Genomic DNA, 20812 nt, shown 5'->3' on the forward strand with positions numbered 1-20812 from the left:
AGGTAAGCTGATATAAATAGAGCTAGAATGAGCTATCTTTTTTTTTTTTTTATCAACTTCCAACCTTTCCTTTGATCAAAGAAATGCTCATACATTGAAAAGACAGAGGAAGAGCCTTGCATTCAGAGTTGAGGAGTTTGTAATAGAATTCCAGGGTGGACAGCTCCTTAAAGCCCCGTGTGTGTGCTCACGCCTGCCTGTGCACATGCGTGTGTGTCCTGTAAAATGAAGAGGTCGGTCCAGATTCATGCATAAAGCCTATCCCAGCTTCATCAGCCTAAGATCTACTCATGACAGGGGGGTTTAGCTGGGAAATTCTCAATACCAGAACTAGTGTCATGACATAGCTAACGGAGCAGCCGTCATATATTTTAATTACGGTGAGAAAGCAACTTTTTGATAGAATGGGTGAGTGCAAACATTTGGCAACTTCCTACGTGAGTGCAAATGAAAAGCAATTATATTAGGGCTGTATTTTTCCCTCAAGAATGACTTCCTTTGTGTGACAATAGGAAGCTTTCAGGAAATTATTCTTTCTGGCACTGCTGGTGTTTAAGCACCAGAATGAACCTGCATTCAGTAATCTAAAGTAACTTTGTTTTCCAAGTTAATTAATTGAATGATTCTTGATGTTTGACGATGAAATATAACATGAGAACAGCATCAGGCAGTTCTCTCCTTTAACTGAAAGAAGAGTCTTGTCGACTCCGTTTCATATTAGTGCTGCCATCATTATCAGAAACAGAGTAAGCAGACAGGGAGGTGATGGGTTTCTTTGGGTCAGACATTTTTTTTCCTATGCATAAAATAATCCAGACTAGTGCGTCTCAAATTTTAGTGTTCGTTAGAATAATCTGAAGATCTTTGTAAAGTGCAGAATATCATCCAGTAGGTTTGGGATGGGACCTGAGAGACTGCATTTCTAACAGTCTCTCAGGTAAAGCAAATGATGCTGTTCATCCGGGAACCCACTTTAAGATCTTGATATCTGTGTCCTTATCTCTGTATTTAATGGGGGGTGGGGAGAATGAACAAAGTTGTACACTGCTGGGGCTGTAGTGGGATTTTGTTAACCATCTGCCAGGACCCTTTGCCCTGTGCATGAAGCTTGGGAGCTCTTGGTGAACTGAGCTGTCGACCACAGCCGTGGCTGAAATCAGAAGTCAAAGGGATGTTACTCTGGGCACAAAAAGCATGGGAGGGAGAGGGAGAGAGAGAGGGAGAGAGGAAGAGAGGGAAAGAATTTCATAGATAATTCTTTTTGTTTGTTTGTTTAAGTGGAGTGAGAGTCTGCAACTTTCTACATCCTAGTTGAAAGCAGAGAAGAAAACCTTTTTATTTCTTCTTGAATCTTAAAATTTCATTTTTTGGTTTCCATCTTTCTTAAAGGATTTTTTGTTGTCCTGTTTATTTCTAAAATGAACTTTTGTTTGTTTCTAATTTTGTTCCACTTTATCACTGCAATTGTGATTATTCTAAATCCTAATGTTCTAGCTTCTGTAGTTCCAAAACTGTTCTTCTAGCTCACTTTGCAATGCTAGGCTGTATAGTTTTCGTCTGTTTTATGGGCATTTCCTTTCCTTCACTGGAGGAATGTTATTCTGCTCCTTACTAACTTCTCTTACTTTAACTTTCTATGAGAGTCAGCTACGATCATTTTCTCTTGATCATTCTTATGCAAAATTAATTTTCCTGAACTTTTAGGAGGTTTGGATGAGTTGGGGTAACTTTTTTAGCTTCCTGCCTCTAGTGAGCCCTCTTATGTTATTTTCATGACGTCTTCTAAAATCTGGTCTCCTACTCTGAGAGTTCTCAGTCTGTTCTGCTGTTTCCAGCGCATACTCTTGCTTGCTCTCATGCAGACCCTCTCCCGCAAGCTTTCTCTCCCCGCTTCTCCCTCCCTCCTTCCACTCCCTATTATCCCTGTGTTGCTCAGTTTGAATTCTCTTGACTAGTTTCCTCTCGTTGTGGCATTTTGTCCTAAAAGGGAACTTCAGTTTCAGCCCATTCAGATCTTACCTTGCCTTGCTCCCCAGCTCCCTGACCTCATGATTAGAACATGCAGAACCTTTCCTAGTTTGAGCTGCTCTCATGAGTGCCTGTTGCCTCCTTTTGGGTTTCTGTTTTCTCAAGCTCATCCGATACCTCTTCTTCTCAGGTATTTGTTGCTGCCAAGCAAGGCACGTAGCCTGGGTGCTTTGTCCCTTTCTACTTATAGGTGTCAAGATATCTTATCACCTAGTGTGTTTTTTTTGTTTGTTTGTTTTGGTTTTTTTTGTAGATCTTATTTGTGGATTTTGGTTTTGTTATTCTAGTCATTTTGTTTTCATGGGGTGATTATGAGAGATTTTAGAAGTTCTCTTTTATTACAGTTCTCCCAGAATTTCTTTATCCTCTCTCTTGAAGGATAGTTTAGGAGGACATAGAAACCTGCATTGTTACTTCTTTCCTCAGTGCCTTATTCTATTGTCTCCTATATCTGTTCTTGCTGATCAAAAAAATCTGCTCATTGTCTAAATGTTGTATCTTTGCCAAATATAAAGACGAAATCTTAAGAGCCATCAGGAGGCCATTAAATACAGAGGGAAGAGTACAGGGTGTGTTTGCAAGGTAGACTGGGGTGGAGCAGATTGTGGGCAAGTGTAGTGGGAAAGGTATGCTGGGACAAATCTGGAGCGTGTTGAAAAGCAGGTAATGAGTTGGCATTTGAACAGTTACACTTCTCATGGATGTATTAGTATATGACCAATTTAAGTAGGATCAGATTTCTGCCAAAGTAGTAAACATACAAACAAAAAAGATGATTTGACTTAACAAGAATGACTAGTGTCTGCTGGGCCTGATTTTTTTTTCAATCATTCCGCTACATTACTCAGTGCCATGAATTCATCTCAGAGTGAGAGGCACACCTCCAAACTAATGGATTTCCTTGATCCACATTTTAGTTACACTGAAAAGTGATCTGTGTGAAGGATGTCACTGAAATGAAGTGACTTTTTTTAGACTTGAATTAACTTTCTAAATAGCGATAACCCTTACAGGCCGGGGGAAGAGGTAAAACAATGTTTTATGGTCAGTCACACCTCTGCTTCCATGGGCTGACATAGAACTTCAAAACCTAACAAGCGGTTGTTCACTCTGTGGCATCATGGCAAGGCAAAAAGTGGCCAGAATTATGCATTTACCAACCTTTCTTCCACCTTGATCACTGTGATCAAGCAAAAGGATGAATTAGTGGCAACCCTTGATCCTAAGAGTGAATCGGCATTTACCAAGTCCAGAGAAGTCTGTTGGGGAAATTAGACTCCTAAGTTAATTAAGACCCTTTGGGGAATTTAATAAGCATAAGAAGCAACTTATAAAGGTATGCAGGACTCTTACTGCATGTATCTAAAAACAAAATTTGATTTTTATTTTTTGAGGAGCCAGGAACCCAGCATACTCCCTAAGTTGGAGAGACAAAGGTGAGTCTGGGGAAACCAAGGCAGCTAGAGAGAGGCTATAGCTCAGAGGTAGAGTGGAGGCCTAGCTAGCATGCAGGAGGCCCTAGGTTCTAATGCTAGGAAGGCAAGGCCCTCCTTCATCTTCCCATCACACTTCACTTCTAGTGGATCAGCTCACTAGCAGTCACGTTGGTCCCAAGATGCCACACAGCAAAGGCTTGAAGGGCAAGGACAATCCAGGTTTAACTGCCAGCACCACCACTTCCCAGGTCTGTGACCTTGGCTTTCAGCCTGGGACTCTCAAAAGGTGTTAGCACCGTCCTGTTGTTGAAAACCCTATTAGGATGGTGGTACAAAAGTCTCTACCTACAGGTGTGCAATAACATTCCTGCTTCCCTTGGACTGTTAGCACATCTCCATATGTCCTGGTGCTGCTGCTGAGAGTGGAGTCAGGACCCCGAGTGACTGGACTCAGCAGCTTACTCTGCCACTTGCCCTTTGACCTCTGCCTGTTTGGATTTCAGGCCCCTGTCTATACTTGGGAAGGGTGGAGGCAAAATGGGGCTGTCTCCTGGAAGCATTAAAGGCCTGTGCACCCCTTAGCAGAGAGTGGCAGGTGGCTCAGAGTCAGATCTCAGTAGAAAGGAAGGAAGGAATTCGACCCTGGAACAGATGCTCTGAAGTAGACAAAAGGAAATCCAGATACAGATGCTTCAAAACATTCAGACTTAATGAAGGTTCTCAGGGCAGTACCTGAGTGTCAGCTTGGTGTCTGTACCCTTGTTACTGATTCACCTGAATGTGGCTTCTACCTATGAGGTCAACTTGGGAGCTGGAGCTGGAGCATTGGCATGGGTGTTGGTGGACTCCGCGTACTCAGAAATCCTCATAGAACTGGATTGAAATAACCCTCGTTCCTATGCGTTGGGCTAACTGGCTGTGGTTCCAAACACAATCCCAGCTTCATGACTGCCTTGCTGTTCTCTTAGGCTGTTAAAGGAACACTCTAAGTGCATCTTTTTTTTCTCTCCTCACTTATGAACAGCTGTTGACCAAAGATGTCTCTTTTGGGATCAGAGAGAGTTAAAGGAGGAGAAGTAGGGTTGTAAAATATTCTTTGACATTTCAAATATAGTAAGTGACAGAACATCCGAATCAGGAAGTGGGATTCCCCTGACACTAGGCTGTGAGGCTCAGCGGCAGTGCCAACTCCCTCATCAATTTTAGGACTCACAAAGCCAAGCTCTGTCGTTCCCCACACCCCGGCAAGGCTATCTTCTTTATGGCTGTGCAACTGTAGAGGCTCGGATGATTAAATACATCTAATGGGCCTAATAGAACACAATGGCATCTGCTATTTACTTGGGGGGAAGTTAGGGGGGAAATGTGTGTGGGCCGGGGATCATTTATGCAGCATTTAACTAGGGCTGGGATGGAAGGGAGCTGGAGGTGGAACGTCAGTCAGGCCTGAGCATATGGGAGTATTTTCCAGTCATTCATAGGACAGGCTCTGTGTTGTTCAGACCAGGGTAGAAAGGAGAGACGGCAACTCACACGAGGCAGGAGGGAAGGGAAAGAGCATTTATGGAGCATCTACCACATACCAGGAACTAACCCTTGGCTTCTACATGTTGTTTTTTTCTACCATGATACAAAAACTCACTGAACAGCAACTTAAAAATTTGCCATTTTACATGCAGAAAGAGATCCTTAGTGACCTTGAGACTTATTTATTCCTTGAAAGCTAGAAAGTGCTAGAACTTTCAAATTTACATCTGCTTGAACCCAAGGTCAAGGAATTCCCACTTTGGGTAATTTAAAAAATACTATCATTATAATATTAAGGCTGTGGATGAAAGAAGCAAATCATTCCACATAAAACTAATGCAAATGTGTTCTCCAAGTGGGTATTAATTTTGGCTCTGTGCTTCCTGGAAGGGAAGTCAGGGAGGGAACTAAGGCATGAAAATATTTTGCAGAATTGATAAGACCCTGTCAACTCTGAAGACAAGGTGGTTACAGTTTGTCTGGTACTGTCATCTTCAGACTTTATGTAGCTTCTCAAAAAAAAATAGGCAAAATCATTTGGTCCATTTATATATACTTACATAGACCCTCTCGCTCCAGCCCTACTCTCCCTGTAAGGCCCACCTGAAACTCCACCTCTCTTGGGTAGCCCTCCTGGACTGCTTCAGTCTTTCTGGTGTCTCCCAGTTGTGCAACCCACAATTTTTCCTCTTTGTTGAGCTTTGTTGAGATATACTTAACATACAACACTGTGTAAGTTTAAGGTGTGCAGCATAAGGACTTGACTTACATATTGTGAAATGATTACCATAATAAATTAAGCTAATGTCTGTCATCTCATATAGAGACACGCACATACACACAAACGTTTTTTTCCTTGTGATGAGAACTTTTAGGATTTACTCTCTAAGCAACTTTCAAATATACCATATAGCAGTGTTAGTTACAGTAAACATGTTGTACGTTACATCCCCAGTACTTAGTTGTCTTATAACTGGAAGTTTGTACCTTTTGACCATCTTCACCCAGTTCCCTCATCTCCCGACCCCACCTCTGGTAACCCCAAATCTGAGCTCTTTTTCTATGTATAGTTTTTTTTAAAGATTCCAAATGTGAGATCATGCAGTATTTGTCTTTCTCTAATTCCACTTAGCATAATGCCCTCAAGGTCAATTCATGTTGTTGCAAATGGCAGTATTTCCTCCTTTAATGGTTGAATAACGTCCCATTATATATTTTATATGTGTGTGTGTGTATATATATATTTATCTAGATAAAGATATTCTATCACAATTTCTTTAACGATTAATCTTTCAGTGAGCACTTAGGTGGTTTCCACATCTTGGCTATTGTAAATAATGCTACAGTGAACACGGGGGTGCAGATATCTCTTCAACGTGTGTTTTCATTTCCTTTGGAAATACACCCAGAGGTGAGATTACTGGGTCATAGGGTAGTTCTAGTTTTAATTTTTGGAGGAACCTCCATACTATTTTCCATAGTGGCTTTACCAATTTACATTCCCACCAACACACTAGGATTCCCTTCTCTCCACATCCTGGCCAGCATTTGTTATCTCTTGTCTTTTTGATAACAGCTATTCTAACAGATGTGAAAATGATATCTCATTGTGGCTTTGATTTGCGTTTCCCTACTGATTAATATGTTAAGCACTGTTTCATGGACCTGTTGGCCATTTGAATATCTTCTTTGGAAAAATTTCTATTCAGGCCCTTTGCTCATTTTTTAATTAATTTTTTTTCCTATTGAGTTGTATGAGTTTTTTAAAAATATATTTTAGGTACTAACTCTTTACCACATGTATGATTTACAAATATTTCTTTGAGTTCTATAGCTTGTTTTTCATTTTGTTGATTGTTTCTTTTGTTGTGCAGGAGCCTTGCAACTGGATGTAGTCTGACTTGTTTATTTTTAAATATCTAAAAACATCATTTCTAAGGCCCATCTCAAGGAGCTTTTTTCCTATCTTTTCTTCTAGGAGTTTTATAGTTTCACGTGTTTCATTTAAGTCTTTAATTTTTTGTGAGGGGTAGAGGATAGAGATATAGCTTTATTCTTTTACAAGTATTTTTTCCCAGAACCATTATTGACGATACTGTCTTTTCTCCACTGAGCGTTCCTTGCTCCCTGGTCAGTTTAGTTGACCATACATGCATGGGTTTTTTTCTGGGCTCTCAGTTCTGCTCCATTGTTCTGTGTGTTTGTTTAATGCCAGTACCACATTGGTTCAATTATTGTAGCTTTATAATACAGCTTAAAATCCGAAAGTGTGATGCCTCCTGCTTTGTTTCCTCTAAGATGAGGAACAAGACAACAGTGCCCACTCTCACCACTCATAGTGAGCCCTAGACACAGCAGACAGAACTAAACCAAAAAAAAAAAAAGTAAAGGCATCAGAATTATAAAGGAAGAATGAAAACTGTCTCTGCAGATGACATGATTTTTCTGTATAGAAAATCCTGAAGATTCCACCAAAAAATGATTAGATCTAATCAACAAAACCAGTAAAGTTGCAGGGTACAAAATTAACATGCAAAAACTAGTACTATTTCTATTCACTAACACATTATCTGAAAAATAAACTGTTCTCATTTACAATACATAGTATCTGAAACAATAAAATATTTGGGAATAAAATTAACCAAGGAGGTGAAAGATTTCTACACTGAAAAGTACAAAACATTGACAGCAATTGAAGAAAACACAAATAAATGGAAAGGTGTCCTGCACTGATGGATCAGAAGAATTAATACTGTTAAAATGTTCAGACTACCCAAAGCCAGTTGTAGAGCCAACACAATGCCTATATCAAGTTTCCAATGGCATTTATTTTTTTTTTACAGAAGTTAAAAAAAATCCTAAAATGTATGGCTTTTCTTATGTGGAGGTGCATTCCTTCTGTGCCCAAATATATTAAGAGTTTTATCATGAATGAATGTTGAATTTTGTCAAAAGCTGTTTATCTATTGAGATGATCATGTGAGTTTTTGCTTTCATTCTATTTATGTGATATATCACATTGATTTATATACATTGAATCATCCTTGCATTCTAGGGGTAGATCCCACTTGATCACAGTGAATTATCCTTTTAAGGTACTGATGAATTCGGTTTGCTAGTATTTTATTGAGAATTTTTACATCTGTATTCATGAGGGATATCAGCCTGCAGTTTTCTTGTAGTATCTATTCTGGCTTTGGTATCAGGTAATGCTGGCCTTATAAAATGAATTTGGGACTGTTCCCTCTCATTTAATTTCTTGGAAGAGTAGATTTGGCATTAATTCTTTATTAAATGTTTCATAAAATTCACCAGTGAAGCCATCTGGTTCTGGGTTTTCCTTTGTTGGGTTTTTGTTAAATTACTAATTCAATATATTTACTGGTAATCTGTTCAGATTTTCTGTTTCTTCTAAGATACCCAATTTGGTGTATAGTTGATCACCATCTCTTATAATTCTTTATCTTTCTGTAGTACCAAATGTAATGTCTGCTTTTTCATTTATGATTTTGTTGATCTGGGTCTTGCTTTTCCTTGATTAGTCTAGTTAAAGGTTTGTCAGTTTTGCTTATAAAAGCTAAGAGCTGGTTCTTTTCTATTGTTTTCCTGTCCTCTATGTGTGCTCTAATATTTGATATCTTTTTGTTTCTTAATGTGGGCATTTCCTGTTACGAACTTCCCTCTTAGAACTGGACTTGCTGTACCCCATAAGTTTTGGTATGTTGTGTTTCCAGTTTCCTTTGTCTCAAGGTACTTTATTTCCCCTTTAATTTCTTTTTTGATCCAGTGGCGGTTCAGAAGAGTGCTGTCTGATTTCCATGTTCAAGAGTTGACCAGTTATCTCCTGTTATTGACTTTTAGGTTCATGATGTTTCGGTCAGAGATACTCAGTGTGATTTGTAGCTTCTTAAAGTTTCTAAGACTTGCTTTGTTGCCTAACCTGTCATCTATCCTAGAAAATGTTCCACGTGCACTTGAGAAGAATGTGTGTATTCTGCTGTTGTAGGACAGAATGTTCTGTGTATGCCTGTTAAGTCCACTTCATATATAGCATTGTTCAAATCCACTGTTTCCGTATTGATTCTCTGTCTGGACAATCTATCCATTCTTGAGAGTAGGCTGTTAAAGTCCCCAGCTATTATTGTATTGCTGTTTATTTCTCCTTTTAGTTCTGTTTTTGCTTGATATACTGAGGTCCACCAATGTAGAGTGCATAAATATTACAATTGTTAGATCTTCTTGAAGGAATGATGCTTTTATCATTATATAATGACTTTTTCTCTTTTACTATTTTTAAAGTTTATTTCATCTAAGTATAGCTATCCCATTTTTTATTACTATTTGCTTGAAATAACTTTTTTCATTCATTCACTCTGTACCTGTGTTTAAAGCTATAGTGAGTCTCTTGTAGGCAGTATATTGCTGGATCTTGATTTTTTTAAATGCATTCAGCCATTCTGTATCTTTTGATTAAAAAGTAAATGGAGTAAAATTTCTAAAGTAATTATAAATAGGTAAGGACTTATTGCCATTTTGTTAATTGTTCATTGCTGCTTATCCTTTTTTGTGAGTATTTGTAAGCCTTTTGGTATCAGTATGCTTTAACTTGATTATTGTTTTGTGTAATTACTACAGGTTTTATCCTTGTGGTTACCATAAGGCTTATAGAAAATATCTTAAAATTATAACATCATATTTCAGTGTTACATAACTGTAATACTTCATAGCCAATAATAGATTATTATAGTTACGGTTAATTTTTTTACTACATTTGTTTTTAGCTTTTAAACTAGCATTGTAAGTGAAGCATATTTGTTATTGTATTACAAAATCTATCTTTGATTATAAATCTATCATTACCAGTAAGTTTTATGCCACACCTTATGTTTTTATAATTTTCATTAGTGTTCTTTTACATCCAGCCTAGAAATGCTGTAGTGTTTCTTGCAAGGCAGGTCCACTGGTGATGAACCCCTTCCCCTTGTGTTTGCTCAGGACAGTCACTATCTCTCCTTCATTTTTGAATAATTCTTGATTAACAGGTTTTCCTTTCAGTGTTTCTATATATCATCCCATCTCCTCCTGTCCTGAAAGTTTCTATCGAGAAATGCTACTCCAGTCTTCTGGAGGTTCTTTCTCGTGTAACTTTCTTCTTTTCTCTTGCTGCTTTCAAAATTCTTTGTCTTTGACTTTTGAATGTGTCTTACAATAATGTGTCTTGGTGTAGTCCTATTGGGGTTCAACCTGTTTAGGGTTCTTCTAGGCCTCGTGGATCTGGGTGTCCATTTCTTTCCTCAAGTTTTGGAAGTTTTCAGCCATTATTGCTTTAAATATACTTTCATTTTCTCCTCCTGGTATCCCTATAACATGGGTATTTTTTTCTTTTAATTTTGTCCCCTTTGTCCTATAGGCTTTCTTTGCTCCTTTCATTTTTCTTTTTGCTCCTCTGGGTAATTTCAAATGCCCTGTCTTCTAGATCACTGACTCTTTCTTCTGCATGGTTGAGTCTACTGTTTAAGCTCTCTGTTGAATTCTGCAGTTTACTCGGTGTATTTATTTCCTTTGGGACTTTTGTTCATGAATTGTTTTCCTAATTTCATCTTGTCTGTGTGTGGTTAAACTTTTTTAAGAGGGTTACTCTGAATTCTTTGTCTGACAGTTGCTAGGCTTCCGTTTCTCTAGGGTCAGTTATTGGAGCTTTATTCGCTTCCTTTGGTGGCGCCACGTTTACCTTCGTGTGTGTGCTCCTTGGCTTCTGACGTGGGTATCTGTGCATCTGAGTGAGCAGTCTCCTCTTCCAGGCTTGACCGGGCCACTTGCTTGGTTTTCTGGGCATCCTTGGGCATGCGGGGCTTGCTGCCAGGGTGTATCTGGGCAAGGCTTCTGCTTGAGCTCTGAGGGGGGAGGTGTTGCCACGGTTAGTTCGGCTCCCTGCCCACGTGGGGTAGCACCGCAGCTCTGCTGCTGCCTGTGCTCTCTGGTCGGGCGTCCCACCTGGGACTGGGTACTAGACTCAGGAGGCAGGGCTGTGAATTAGCTTCCCTGCCCTGACAGGGTTTCAGAAAGGACACCACAGCCTGCACTGGCCCATTGTTTGGGGGAGCTGAACCAGGCAAGGCTGTGCACTGAATTTCCTGGCCAGAAAGGCCACCATTTTGCTCTGCAGGTCGAGACAGCCCTGGGATTTGCTTCCCATTCGGTGTCGCTCTGAGCGAGGCTGTAAGGCGGGCTGCAGGGCTCCCTGGGTGCTCTGTCTAGGTCGCCTGCTGGCAGACTGACAGCAGCAGCTTCGTTTTTCTGCCCAGGCAGGGCCCTTGACAGGGTGTAAGGTTTGCAAGGCTCTTGTTTGGAGGCCACGTTAGGCAGCGCTATCTGCCAAGTCCCCTGGCCTCCACAGCCGCTGTCCGAGCTCTGCAGGTGGGCAGGGCCCTGCCCGGGTCCCTGTGGCACTGTCATCAGAATGGCAAGGTGGGCCACGCAGAGTTCTGGGAACTCTCTAGGTTTCCTTGCTGGGTTGGGCTGGAGGCTGTATTCAGCTTTGGGTGGGACCAGACCTTAGCTTCCCTGCCCAGTCAAGCTGCAGAATCGGCCCCAGAAAGGTCTTTGAAGGCTGTCTGCTAAGCTGTCTGGACAGGATGGGCCACCGTCTTGACCCTGAGACACAATGTTCTCTGCTCAGGTGCCGCCGCAGTCAGGGCTGCAGGGCATGCTACCAAGGTTCCCGGAGCTCTGGTTAGCGTCCCTGGTCAGCAGTGTTGGGGGCTGTATTCAGCAGTGGGCAGTGCTGCAGACTAGCTCCTCTGCACAAGGAAGTAGGGCGAGCCACAGAATAGGCCCCAAGGTTGACTGGACTCCCATTTGGGGATCTCGTCAGGCAGACTTGTCCATCAGACTCTTCGGCCAGGCGGGGTCACTGGGCTTGTGTCTGCAGAGGGGCAGGACCGCTGGCCAGGCCCTCTGCCCTGGCGTTGCTGGGCCAAGCAGTCTCCAGGTGCTTAGGCTTCCTGGTCGGGCAGGGCCGGGAGCTGCAGTCCGCGTTGGTTAGGACTATGAATGACCTCCCCTCCTTGGGGGTGGAAGGGGCTCAAGGGCCAGTAAAGCTTTTCAACTGATGCCCCAAATCAGGCAGACCTGTACCCCACTGCACTCCCTTTTCAGACTGCACCACGCTGTCTTGGCTCGGCTAATGAGTGAAGCTGGTGGTTAAGTCTTCTACTTGGATGATGATGCAGGTAAGAACTCAGTCTGCCAAGATCCAAGAGCTGGTCATTCAAGCTCCTCCCCTCTACTCCATCACAATCTGACTCTCAGTGGACAAGACTGGAGTGGGGGCTCCCTAGAAGACACCCACCATGCTGGGGGCTCTGAATGTCTACTCTGGGCCTTCTCTTCTCACTGGAGGAACCGTAGGTTCCAGGGGAGCCCTCTTGTGTTGTAGTACCAGCCTGGGGCGGGATGACGTGGTCAGCACGTAGCTGTTCCTCCTACCCTTCTGATGTAGTCTGCCTTGCTCTCTGTGGTGCTGGGGTGCTTCAGCCTCTCTCCCCTGTTTGAGGACTTTCTCAGTGATGTCTTGTCCATGAATAGATGTGAGCTATTCTTCTGTGAGGGAGGGATGACTCAGGAACCACCTCTGTTGCCATCTTGATGACATCACTCCCACCCCCTAAATCACACCTACACAGCGTGTTCTGGTCTCCTGACCTCTTCATTCTTCTCTATTCTGCTGTTTTCCATCCTGTGTCTCAGGGGGGTTCCTGATGGCGGTGAAATCACTTCAACCTTCATATGTCTCCATTACAAAGTCTAGTCAAGATGGATGGCTCACCCACTGCTGTTGGAAAGTTCTGTTTTCTTTCCCTCTTGGAGACCTGATGCCAGCAGGCAAGTGTAGCTTCCGTGTGAATAGAGTGTGAACTAAATTCTTGATAAAATTGTAATCTTCCAAAGAATGCTACAAGGGAAGCTTGATGAGTAAACAGGCCGCGAAAGGAAAGGTGGGCTTCCTCGCATCGTTCAGCCAGTGGGGTGCAGCTCGAGCTGATGAGGAAGGCGCCTCTACCCCCTGGCCTGCCCGTTCTTTATTGTGCTTTTCAACCCTTCCTCCATCAGGTCTTCACTCAAGTGTCAGCTTCAGAATCCTCACCTGGCTGTTTACGCGAAAAGGGCATCTTCTACTCACCTTCTGTCTCATCACTCAGTATGTATTTTTTCATCAAGACTTGCTCTGCATGATTTCACTAATTTAGTCGTTTACTTATTTATTGTCTGCACTTCCTCTTGAATTTAAGCTCCATGAAGGCAGGGATTAACTCCTTTTCCACTACACTGTCCTCTGTGCCTCAAAATATTATTGTGCTCCCCCCAAATATTGGGGACAAAGTGAACTATGCCTTAGAGAACAGTATGTGGTTCCTGCCTGGTGTAAGCATCACCTGGGATCACCATTATGACAGCACAATTAGAAACGCACAGCCTCGTCCTACATCTTGCATTGGGAACGCCAGGTCCATTAACCTGCCACTCAAAGACCCTTCGCAGTCACCAGGGGAGCTATAAACATCACTGATGCTGGTCCCACCCTTGGGTGTTCTGATTTAATTGCTCTGGAGTACAGCTAGACTTGGTCTTTTCTACAAGCTTCTCAGGCAATTGTAACGTGCAGTCAAGGCTGAGCACGGCTGCCTTAGAAGGTTTTCAGACCTGTGTGCACCCTCAGAACGCCACTGGGGGCGGGGAAGGTGACGCATTGCAGCTCCTGGGCTCAGGGTGTCTTTGAGCCAGAGTACATATGGAGTTTAGACACGCTGAGATACAAGACCTGAGGGTTCTGTGGGAAACCTAAAAAAGGAACTCTATGGGGAGACAAACTCAAGGAGAAACCATAAGCAGTGGGAGAAACTAAACCCTGCAGCCTGCTTACCGACCTAGATGTGCTCACACACCCACTCAGTATGAGGACTTGATGACGCTCAGTCCACACGGATCCAGTGAGGACCAAAACCAGTGATGATTTCATCCCGAAGGGAAAACGCCTATGGAACAAACGTCCCAGGGACTACACTAGCTGGCCAGGTTAATTAAAAATGGCTCCAATAATTAGTTTTGCACATTCAGTTTCTTTGTTATCAGTGCAGGTGCTTTTCATAGAAGGGACAAAAGAGCCTAAATGACGCCTCTCTGTCCCTCCTCTGAACCTGTGTTCTAAAAAACGCATCCTGCACTCAGAGGGTTCTCTGGGTTTAAAATCATCCCTTCGGCGTACACAGCCCCTGATGTGCTGGGTGATGCCTTGAGATGAGGAGACATAAAAGTGGTGTACTGTTCCGTCTTTTGTTCCTGTTAACACTCCCAGTGGGACTTTTTAAAAGAGGGCCGTTGTTTATTAGGATGGTTTCAAGAATGTTATCTAAAATGAATGAGAAAATAAATACCTTTCTTAATAATTTAGGTTTTTCAAAGAGGCGTGTGCAGAGAAGGCATTATGAATGTAACAATCAAGACACAGGAAGTGGGTTGTAACCCTGAATCTGCCTCCCAGAGTCTCCACTGCATCAGCCCAGGCTGCCGTGAGGGGTGAGCAGGAAGTTCCGGGGGGGCACTACACAGGATAGCAGTGTGAAGACGACGCCTCATTTGATGATGCTGGGAAGGACTTCAGTCGAGGTGGCCGGCCAGGCCTGTGCTATGTGGCCCTGTCCCCCCTGGTCACAGTGGACTGTTCCAGCATACAGACACAGCCCAACCCTGGCCAATCAAATTCTCCCTCCAGAAGATGAGAGTATGGTGACGCACAGTCTGGGAGCCTTGGGGACGCAGCCACCGTGTTGTGTAGCCTCGAGCAGGGCCCCGCTGCACAGCTGTCTCGGGGTGGGCCCGTTCTGCAGCCTGCGCTGTCCAGCGCAGTAGCCACTAGCCACACATGGGCGCCGAGCATCTGAAGTGTGGCCACTGTGACTGAGGAGCTCAGGTTTTTAATTGAGTTAAAGTATTTTTAAATTTAAAAGCTAGTATCTCTTGTACTGGACAGCACAGCTCGAGAGCCCAGGTTTCTGGCCTGCAGCTTCTATTAAGGAACCCCCTGGAGCCTCTCTGGTTATCTCCTTTGCCAGGCTTCGGCTGTTGCATCAGTTTTGCAAGACACCCCAGGAGCTTTTCGATAAATCCCCCAATTTATTTTAGCGAGCCAGAGGAGCCTTAATTAAGATAGGGTGTTAATTAAGTTAAAAGCTGACGTATTGTTCTTTTGTGGAGGGGTGTCTGTCCATCACGTGGAAACCATACAGATGTGAAGGTGAGGGGAGCTCCTCTTGCCCGTGAGTATGCTATGGAAGTAGGGATGAAGAGGGTGGATTAACTCTTTAAAGCCCATCTAATCCCGTAAGCAGACTATCTTACGGAGTCACAGGGCAAACCTATTTGAAAGAATTACCTATGTCAGAGAGTTAACATGAGCCAGCATCACCCGGGGGATCTGGAAACTCTGAGCTCACATTCTACCTTTTCCTCTTTCCCAGATGAGATGGTGACGAGCTATGTAGCCGCTCCAAGGCTCAGCAGCCTCCTGATTGTAATAAGGAAGCCTTGGAAGCCTTGAAACTAGACTGTCATCAAGGTCACTCTACCTCTCCCAGACTGTGATAAGCTATAAGCTGCGAGGGCCTGGCCGCTGTCTTAGTCCCCGTTGTTGACGGCATCTCAGATCTGATCCAGAAGGCATGTGGAAGCTTCGTCTTGAAGCTGTACCAGATTTGGACCAAAGCCTAACAACGTCCTGAGGTTGCACAGGTTGTAATGACAGGTGATCATTCCACTGGGAGTGTCCTAGTTTGACATTTGTGGGCACAGTCTGACTGTGGGTGACCTTGAGCCGCTTCTCCACGCCATGAGCCTTGGTTCCCCCATCATAAACAGTAAGACAAACGTGGACTTTACACTTTAAACACTGCAACCATTATCCCAGGAGAGTTCATACAGCCCTCCTAACAAGTCTGTGAGGGAGAGATCCTCGTCTCACCACCACTGCCACATCATTGTCATTCCCTTATGTTATACCAAGGCTCAGAGAGATGGCGCCAGCTGCTTCAGATCCCACTGTTAAGTCAGTGGAGGAGGCAGAATTCACAGCCGGGTCTTCTGACTCTAAATCCAACACTTAGTAGAGAAGAACATCTGTATCTGCTTTAAAATTTCATGGAGGCAGATGAAATACCATATGTTTAATACTTGGGAGAGAAAATGCGAAGCAAATAAAGTTTGCATTTTAAGAGATGAGAAGGGCAACTGTGTCATTCTTTTTTGAGTCTGGATTTTAAGGTGTGTTCTTAAAAGTTTGGTGCTTGGATGATACGTACAGTATAAAAATAGACTAACGAATATGGGGAAGTCTGGAGAGCAGACCTTACACGTAAGCCAGATTGGCGTGGTCCTACGTTTAATTATGGACAATCCTTTTGGCACCTAGCATACTCTATTGTTCTCACTAAATCCTTACAACAGCCCCGTGTGGTCAATACTATAATCCTTAATTTTAATGTGAAGATGTTTTGATAGAGAAAGGCTAAATGACTTGTCCCAGGTCACAGAAATAAAAGTTGACCAAGCCAAAATCTTGGTGGTGGCATCTCAGATCTGCATGACTGCAGACCGCAAGTTCTAAGTTATGATGGGATGATATCCTCCTTGTTAAACTGTGAACCTTTAATAAAAGCTCACCTTAATGACCTTTCTGTTTTTCACTTGTACCACATGAAAAGAAGCCAGTGTCCATACTGGGGATATCAGAGGACTTCTAGGGGTCAATGTGATGGTGACAAAAGCATTGGTGTGAGAAACTGCAAGGTGAGCCTCTCCTAGACATTTCCCCTTTGGTGTTAACGCTGAAATCCCATGGCTTTTCTTAAACATGGTGGGGGGTGGGGCAGAAGACTGCCTTTACTCGGACCAGATCATATCTGCTAGGATGCACCTTCCTCATCTCGGTACGACATCATCAAGCTGGGAGCCAGGCGCAGTAGAATCTGTTGGATACGTGAGTCATTCCGACTCCTAATACTGCTAACAGGGAAGCACACACAGGCTGGTCTCCAGCCTATGTCTTATTTTAATCTCCTGTAAAGTGCTATTTATGTGTTACATGTGCAGGATGCAAGAAGATGAATGTGAGGGTAACAAGTATTACGTTTTCTCATTAAAAGTTACAGTCACCTATTATGGGAACACCATCACTTGAGTGTATGTGGTTGAAGAAAAACCTGTATTTGGACCAAAATGAAATCCCCTCCTGAAGGTTCTACTATATCAGGGGCATTTGGGGAATTTTTTGAACAGGCCAAGCCAGGTAAGCCCATGTGAAACCCATGCTGAGGAGGTGGTTTGAGATGTTTAAGGTCATGGACACTGAAGTTATTCCCCTCAGCAGTGGGCTATCCTGGAGATGGAGAGCTATCCACTATGGATGGTTTCTTGGTTCATGATGACTTTGATAATCCAGTGCTGGGGATTACTGATCTGTCTTTGGTCCGAATTCACCTAACCTACTTTGTGATAAGGGACTGCTGGACTGAGGAGTTTCTGTCGATATCAAGGGCTGAATTTGCATACATGGCTCTTTTACTGGTAATTCTCTTAACTCCCAGGAGTGAGAAGCAGTCCAAGATGGGGACCAGGAATGTGGAGAAACTCAGATAATGGCATATGAGCAAGAACTGGAGGGCACTGAGATGGTTAGAGATAGGAGGAAAGAATTGTTTTTCAGATTCTCATAAGGCTGATTGTTCAATGACAATCAAAATGTTCAGTTTGATACAAGATTTTGCAGGAGGAGGGGATTACATGGAATGACCTTTTACCTAGACTGCAAGTGCCTTTATGACAAGGGGCCGTGTCTCTGTCATAATCTCCCTGTGTCACCTTGCATCAACGACACCATCCAATATGAACAAGTGTTTGTTGACAAACTGAACAAAGTGACTAAACTTATTTGACAAGGGACTGAATAGGAATCAGAATTGTCTGAAGAGGCCTTCTTGGGTTGGTTATCAGTTCTGCCACCTAGATGCTTATTCTCAGAGTCCAGATAGTCACCTGTCGGGTGATCTGTCCATGTGAGAGGTGCCTAGATAGGTAATTTTCTGAGATGCCACCATGATATAAATGCAGCCCACTATGATGGACACATCACCATATAAATCACTAATTGTGCATCAGTCCTTGGAGCCGATTGTGATAGTGAAGTGGGTCTGGGATTTGAATGGCAAAGACCCTGAAGCGGGAGGGAGAACACTGACCAGGGGGAGGATACAGTAGGGGAATCCAAAATGCACCTTTAGATCAAAAATGTACCTTTAGAACCAACCAGTTACAATGCTGCCCAGAGACCTGTCTTTCCCCTGAGGCCTGTTGGGATATCCTTTGCTCAGTCTGGGGGGACTAGAAAGGAACTGCCATCTCTACCAAATGCACACATTAGTTGTCATCTCTCTACTATCACGCTTTCCCCCACACCCTTGAATCAAAGAATTGACAGGTGTCTACTCACAGTGTACACATGCATGTATCCAGCTGTCCCATCCATTCGCCCGCCTGTCGAGCTCTCTCTTCCTCATTCCTGGGAAGCACCCTGTACTGGGCTTCAGGTGGTTTGCCGTGAACTTCCATGGGCCTGGGGCCGAGTCGTTTAACCTCTGTAAAAGGAGGGGTCTGATGAGTTTCCTCCTAGAGACTGTTCCTTTCCTCGCGATCATCGCACGCGGCACGGGCACAGCGCAGGAGAAAGCTAGAAGGCCTATCTCCTAATCTCAGGGAACTTTGGATCTAGATTTGGAGAGTCCCACACGTGACAATACAAGGCAACAACCAAAGCCTGGGCAGAATATGGTGCTGGTGACAGAAGAGAGGGAGGGGTGAGTGCTGCTAAGGGTTAGGAGAGTGAGAAATCCCAGGGAGGAATTCCTGGAAAGGTTGGTTAGCAAGCTGGATTTTTATTGATAAGAAGTCAACAGACAGAAAGAAGCAAGGCAGAAGGGCTTCCCAGAAACGGTGGTGAAAGCACTTTGTGTCTAAAGTCACGAGCGCTCAAAAAGGAAGCGCCATCTAGGTGTTTTGTTTTATATGGGTGAGTTACGAGGCCAGATGCTAGACATCTTTCACAGCCAGGCTAAGGACCTAGGGCCTTCCAAAACCAATGTAATGGGGAGCCTTTGAAGGTTGAACAGGGCAGTGCCTTATAAATAGCTTTTTGGGAAAAATAGTCTGCGTGGGACAGTTAGAAGGCAGAGAAACTAGACAGAAATGTCTTAATAGCCAAGTTGGCTATTTTTCTGCTGAAAAAAAAAAAAAAACCTTCAGCTTCCAACGAACCACCTTTTATTATGACACAAAAGCCATAAAGGTAGTGATGTATATAAAAGCAGTACAGGATGTTTTTAGTGGCTTTATGAAATAAAAACAGCAGTCGACAGTTAAAATTGGAATGCCCTGCATCAGGTTATAACCATCTGAGTTTGGGAAGTTGCAGCAGCAATGCAATCATATTTTTATAGCTCTAGCTCCATCTTTTCACTCCGATAACTGAGCTAGGAGTGGGTGAGAAGGGGAAACCCAGCACATCAATGTCATTAAATAGCAGAGGACAAGAGTCTTTGAATTTCAATGGCCACAGAAGTTACCGGATTGATAAAAGAATCATTACTTCCCCAAATCAGAAATATGTGTGCTATGAATCAGGGTGAGATTGATACTTGGGAAAACAGGTTCCCTAACGAAATAACACGATTGGTCGGAAGCAGTCATACCAGGCACTGTGACATCTGTGACTTCAGTTTGCACTCCTCTCAATCCTGCGCGGGATGACTTTCACAGATTCATAGATACAGACGCCGAGGTTCAAAGGAGTGGACAAACTTGCCCGGGGCCGAACAGTTAGGACTTGGAATCCCTGGGTATACCCCCAAGAAGGATGCTATGTCTCATGTTGTGTCTTCGAATGCCACGCATAATTTTTCATCAACTTTGATCTTTTCTTTGCTGGTCTGTGAAGACTCAGTATCTTTCTGAGGCTACCAGCGTGGGTCTCGGACTGGAGTGTTTCATTTCATTTGTTCACCTGTGGCTGAGACAAACCCTATTCAGGGCTTTTAGAAAAGACTTCCCCCTGTTCATTCGCAGTGGTTTCTGTCTAGGGTCTCTTGGAGGCTAGGGATGGAGGTGGGCACCTCTAATGATTACACACATCAGCTGAAGAATGATTTGCTTGCTCAAGAGGAATGATTTGTTGGTGCAATGTGTTCTGAGGCCAACAGAGATGTGGGCATTAATGCACGGCCCCCATCATGAAGACTTTCCTTGAGTTTGCACCCTACTCCACTTCCGCTTGAGGTTAGTAAAATGATATGCTAATTAAAAAATTATTTCAAGGACTAAAGGGACAGATGAAATAAAATATTTGAATATACAAGACACATCCACAACTAATTATTTTATATTGATACCCTCATGACTCAAGGAGGAATCTGAGGCCTGGAGGGGTCATGTCATTGCACATGAAAGGCATCTCACAGGTTGAAAGGTGGGTCAAACTAACTCTTAAACACCCACTCTTAAATGACCTCACTCAACCCTGCTCTACACATCCTTCTACGTGCACATACACACAAAGACGGTTTTGACTTGGTAGCGTTCCATTCTGTGAAGGGAGAAAATGTTTCTATCTCCTCGTGGATTATGTAAATAGAGGAAATAATGTAGCTCAAGTCAACCACCATGTGGAAGTACCTTCAAGAAACTGTAAGAAGGAGAAGAAAGTATGGGACGAGAGTAGA

At 43.3% G+C, this 20812-nt stretch overlaps 2 long non-coding RNA genes across 3 annotated transcripts in view; one reads left to right on the forward strand and one right to left on the reverse strand.

The window, feature by feature from the left end:
- The window catches only part of LOC105074791 (uncharacterized), a 407847-nt gene extending 391343 nt beyond the window's left edge, over positions 1–16504 (forward strand). Inside the window, exons 6-8 of one of the 2 annotated variants that reach the window (XR_835820.3) lie at positions 13104–13191; positions 14443–14567; positions 15509–16503. This is a non-coding gene — a long non-coding RNA (uncharacterized LOC105074791). Of the gene's footprint in view, positions 1–13103; positions 13192–14442; positions 14568–15508 lie in introns of both variants that reach the window. The other variant, XR_012509269.1, reaches the window with a different exon arrangement.
- LOC141578673 (uncharacterized) overlaps positions 1–20812 on the reverse strand; it is a 70285-nt gene that overhangs the window by 13284 nt on the left and 36189 nt on the right. Inside the window, exon 2 of the long non-coding RNA XR_012509270.1 lies at positions 18532–18676. This is a non-coding gene — a long non-coding RNA (uncharacterized LOC141578673). The remainder of the gene's footprint in view (positions 1–18531; positions 18677–20812) is intronic.

Source organism: Camelus bactrianus, chromosome 9 (genome assembly GCF_048773025.1).
Source record: "Camelus bactrianus isolate YW-2024 breed Bactrian camel chromosome 9, ASM4877302v1, whole genome shotgun sequence".
NCBI lineage: Eukaryota > Metazoa > Chordata > Mammalia > Artiodactyla > Camelidae > Camelus > Camelus bactrianus.